This window comes from Sinocyclocheilus anshuiensis, unplaced genomic scaffold (genome assembly GCF_001515605.1).
Source record: "Sinocyclocheilus anshuiensis isolate Anshui unplaced genomic scaffold, SAMN03320099.WGS_v1.1 scaffold488, whole genome shotgun sequence".
In the NCBI taxonomy this organism is placed as follows: domain Eukaryota; kingdom Metazoa; phylum Chordata; class Actinopteri; order Cypriniformes; family Cyprinidae; genus Sinocyclocheilus; species Sinocyclocheilus anshuiensis.
In genome coordinates, this window is record NW_015558584.1 from 406,561 (window position 1) to 412,061 (window position 5,501).

A 5,501-nucleotide genomic window follows, 5' to 3' on the forward strand; every position below is an offset into this window, starting at 1 on the left:
TTAGCTAAAGGGGTAGTTCACCCAAAAATGAAAATTCCAAACCTGGAACAATTTAAGGGTGAGTAAATGATTACAGAATTTTCATTTTTGGGTGAACTATCCTTTAACTAAAAGTATTATCTTGCATACTCTAATATACTTAAGGTATTGGGAGTAAAAGTAAAGGTATACAGTATTGTTCTGAAAAAATAATTCGCCAGGATGGTTTTGCATTAATATTACTGCTGCACTACTCTGTATGTTGCATTTTACTTCTGAATATGTTCAAGGTTATTCAATTTAAAGTTGCCTACTAAATATACTGTTGGGTAGTTGAATCTACAACAATGCATCATGTTGTAAAAGACCATATTTTTAGTGTTGCGGTCTGTGAGAAAAAAAGAAAACTTAGAACTTTATATTTGTTCGAGAATACTTAACGAATGTACTTCCTTACAGTCCACCTCTGATTATTTTGAAAATGAAAGTATCAACATTTTGTCAGAATATTAACAAATGTTTGCTAACTATATCAAAGGCTGCATCTGAAGGACTCGGAGCGGTCAAACAGAGCTCTGTTCAGCTGTGACAGCTGCCGCTGAACATTGAGCTGTACAATGCTCTATTTATTTATTTTTTATTCACAGTTTTATTTTTATGCTTAACTGCCAAAACAATCCGGGTTGCAAACCTGTCTACATATGATCACCATGGTCGAACTGCTATGTGTGTGTGTATTTTGTAGTTTTTCATATGAATCATTACATTATTCAAGTAAGCTCCAAGCCAATTCCTGCATTTAAAGTTGTAATCCGGCAAAGGACGCAGCAAACCAGTGTAACTTGCCTGGCCTCGGTCTTGGCTAAACCTGAGGTACATCACCGTCTCCTCTATTATGACGTAAAACATAAAAACAAAAATGAGCAATTCTAGCTCCACCTATCCTGGCAGGATTGTCCTCTGGTCAGCTCTCCTGGCCTTCGAAGTGTGCACACTCAACTTTGGGACGCAGCTTAAATTTCCAATTGGATGGATTGAAATGATTGTCGCTTGTGAAAATTCGACAAACAACGGTTAATGTGACCGCAGCGCCTTAAAGGGTTAGTTCACCCAAAAATGAAAATTATGTCATTAATTACTCACCCTCATGTTGTTTCAAACCCGTAAGACCTTCGATCATCTTCGGAACACAAATTAAGATATTTTTGATGGAATCTGAGAGCTGTCTGACCCTGCATAGACAGCAACGCAACTGAAATGTTCCCAAGTCCAGAAACGTAGCAAGGAGATCTGTAAAATAATCCATGTGACATCAGGGGTTCAACCGCAATTATACGAAGCTACGAGAATACTTTTTGTGCGCAAAATCAACAATTCTGTGTTTTTCTGTCAATATGGGGTGCTGTGTGTACATTAATGAGGAAAAAAAATTAACTTAAATGATTTTAGCAAATGGCTGCAATATAACAAAGAGTGAAAAATTTAAGGGGGTCTGAATACTTTCCGTACCCACTGTATGCTGTTCTGTGTCCGCTGCGCCACGCGGATACACTGTTTCCGTTCAGATCAAATCACAACAACATAGGAAACGGATCCGGCGTGACGCAACTGACACAGAACAGCATAGCATACATTGTTTACTTCCAGCGGATATTCTACAAAATGGCACCAGGGTGATGCAGAGGAGACGAATTGTTGAATAAAGTGGGGGGTTTTTTCTTTTGCGCACAAAAAGTATTCTCGTAGCTTCGTATAATTGCGGATGAACCACTGATGTCACATGGATGAGTAATTAATGACAGAATTTTCATTTTTGGGTGAACTAACCCTTTAACAAAATCACATGGGTAACGTAATTAAAATAATAAGTTAAACAATAATTCTGTCCATATTTAGATATATCTGCATAAAAAAAACAAAAAATGGCGAATTGCTGGTGTGTTTGAAACAGGAGAAAGGTATTTTCAAAAGATTTTTCACACCAGTCCCAGATCATATAATAACAGTTTTAACTCTCTTGATTAGTTCTGACATCAGCAGCCTTTTATCTCTTCCTCCATCTTGCTTTTTTAAAAATCAGATTAACCCAAATGGGCATCCTTTAATGGCCCCTTTTTTAGAAAAGCCGAAAGAGGATGATAATTAAAATAATTAAACCACTGGGATTGGCGCGCATCCCTTGTTCTCTCCCTCTCGTTCCCCTTTTGCTCTCGTTTCCTTTCTTCTCTCCTTTTTAAGTTTTGAGTCTACTTGGATAACAGATTCAGAAGTGAGGAAAACACAAACCACCCTCGGTTAATTGAATTTACTCTCATCTCAAAGGTCCAACTACTCAAGCTTTTTCCCCCCTCCTGTGAAACCGGGTGTAGAGGTGTGTGTGTGTGAGCTGTCTAAATGTGATTGCAGGGGTGGGCTCACGGATAAACGTTCATATTCATTCAATTTCTGTGCACTTTGCGTTTAGCTAAACATAAAGCAAAACATATCCTCTTTAACGATCATTTATTCATGGACTTTTAAGCTATTAATGAGGACAAATTAAGTAGTTTTTAGGGGTGTCTATGAAATATGCTTACCAAAATGTTCTTGTTTAGCGTTTCTGCTTCAGCAAGTGTCCATATGGAATAAACACAAACGTTTAAATATAACCGGGATTTTAGGATGCCGGAAAATGAACATGCTACGGCATTAAAATAAAATATGTTTTTTTTTTTTTTTTATCACACTGAGACACTTCAGTTCTTGGAACGATAAGGGGAAAACACGTTGCCATTCTGCAAAAATAACTAACCGTGTTAATTGTAATTAGTTTTGCCTTAACTGGGCTTCTAATTACACACAAGACCCAGATATACTACAATGCTGAAAGTATTTCACACGTTCACAGTTGGATACAGTTATCCTTTAATTATAATTTTCAAATGCATGAAAAAATAAAGACGAGCCCTTGATACCAGGAATCTACAGCACTTTCAAGAGAAAACGGAGATATAATGAAATAAAAATAAGACTCTTTATAGCCCAATCATGACCGCATGGCACAGCTTGCCTCAGCCTGTCCTGACAATTTCACTGGGTTGCATTTCAAGTTGGCAAAGAGAGAAGAGTGAAATCCCTTTGCTGTGAATACTTAAGATTTATACTTGAAATTTCATACAATCTTTGAAAACATTGAGGAGCAATTTCATATTTGCACTGACATCTAATTTCTCAAGTAGATTCTGAAATCACAAATTGGTATGGATTCCCTCTGCGTCCAATTATTCTGCATCAGTTTCCCTGACCCCTCAGAGTACTGCTAAATTAAACATAAGATTTTTTTTTTGACTCAGTCATGAAATAGTTCTACATATGCACACGTTTGATAAACTAATCTTACTTTCTCAGTTGTAGAAGCTCTCGTCGTGTTTCGCTCTGCCACTGAATTTCAACAAGACGCGCAGGGACTGAATAATTGCACCATATGTGCCATATGTTTAGGTCACTATCTACATAAAATATAAGCTGTTTGAACTCCATTCGGTTCACAGACTTCACTAATATATAATATTTTGACATCGAGCTTAGTATATGAAAATTACTTATTTTGTAGATAAATAATTAAAATAAAAATCTGGCGAGAAAAAACATATTTAACCCGATTTGCTGATCTAAAATGGCAAAGATCGATTAGTAGTGTCATCAGTTCCAGCTTTGCCTGCTGTAATGTACTCAAAGCACTTTAAAAACCAACTGACCAAACGGGGAGACCAGCTAAAACCAGCAAGCTAGTGTACAGTTTTTTACCCCCTCGAATAGGACATATACTGAATCTTACAGAACTGTACGGAAAGTGCAAAACCTTTAATGCAATATATCGTTGTACCTCAAATGAGCACCCATGCTAATCTGTAGATATGCTTTGAGCCATAACGCTCAGGAGAGTCAATAACGATTCGACTGCACCTGTTGATTGATGGTTGATAATCAAGAACAACAGTGCCCTCTAGTGGTCGTGTAAATGTTTGTAGACAAATTATTGGTAATTTTGCCTTTTTTTCAATAATAATAATTCAAATGTCTTCAGGAGGGAGAGAGAATGTTAAAGAGAAATTAATAATTCACTCTCCTTCATGTCATTTACAACCTATGTTTTTCATCTGTGGAACACGAAAGGAGACATTTGAAACAATAAATAATAAGTGACAAAAGATTTTTATCTATTGTTTGTCAACAAGTATTACCCATTTAAATCAGCTTCAAATAATTACGGCCAACATTCAAGGAAGTGATGTTTGCTTGCCAGCGTAGCTTGTAGGCCTCAAATTGTGTTTCATTTCATTCCAGACATCAAAGCGAAATTAATCACGGAGGAAAATAATCAAGACAACCCCCAATCTGTAGTGCAAAACATTGAAGATGATTTTATTTTTGTCATTCACAGTTAACACAAGCAACTGCTTTAAGAACCTTTTCCAACCTACCCTGCCTTCTCTCCCCCAACAAACCCCAGAACTTTCATCTCCAGCAAAGGAGCTCACATTTAAACGGTTCTTTCTTTCCAGGCTGATTGTACCTTGTATCTTGTTCATTCAAAGTTTCTGTTGTTGGCATTAAAAGAGGATTGTTGTACATGCTCTAGATAACAAGGCAGAAGGAACAGCAGAGACTTCAAGGGGACAACAGGATTTGGGAACAATTTGAGTATGACCACCACATCCGCAATTCCTAAATGATGTTTGACTATCAACATGGCCATTTTGTGGAAATTCTGAGATATTTTACACTGTCTACTTGGCATCGTACAGCTCTCATCGCTATAGTCCATATACTTTTAGCTCGACAAAATCTCAAATTACAGACCTTGAGTCTGATACTTACCTCCTCAAACTGATATGTGGTAGTATAAGAATAGAACAAAAACCAGTACATTTAAGCTCTACAGAATACTGTCATTGTCTTATTGAGTATTTGGCACCCAGAAAGCAAACTTAGTAATAATATCCTTGAACATCTGCAGTGCACTGAAGTGAGAGGGTAAAAGACATCATCCATACTATTATCAGTTTCCTACTGATTTTTGAGCGAATATGATAACTGAGCTTGAGACTGAAGGTTAGTATCGTCAAAGCAATTACTTGACTGATGTCTGACTTATTTATTATTAGGATAAAGCTTCAAAATGGCCATTAGATTAGTGATGTTTTAGAGAGATTACAGAAGGATAGGATTCACAGGTTTGACTAGTCGTGAATAATAATCACGAATCTATGGCCGTTGTTCGTTTACGTTGCTTTATAACTTTTAAAAGCACTAGTAATACTTGTAAAGCTAAAAAGAAGAAGAGGACAAAAAAATAAATTAAAAAAATATTTAAAAAAAAACATGTCGAACCTTCCTCTTGTTGTGGCTGTATCATTTCTCGGATCCAGATTTAGTCTAGTTCAAGGCTGTAACGGATTTTTTCCGTAATCAGTAACAACTTGCAGTGCAATTTAACCCAGAATCAAGTCTGGGATACAGGCCATCTCTTTCTTTCCCCC

At 36.8% G+C, this 5,501-nt stretch overlaps 1 protein-coding gene across 2 annotated transcripts in view; it reads right to left on the reverse strand.

Moving 5' to 3' along the window:
• tsc1b (TSC complex subunit 1b) overlaps nt 1-5,501 on the reverse strand; it is a 40,875-nt gene that overhangs the window by 16,175 nt on the left and 19,199 nt on the right. For both annotated transcript variants that reach the window (XM_016475555.1, XM_016475556.1), the window contains one exon: nt 862-864. The gene's annotated coding sequence lies outside the window, so the exon portion shown is untranslated. The remainder of the gene's footprint in view (nt 1-861; nt 865-5,501) is intronic.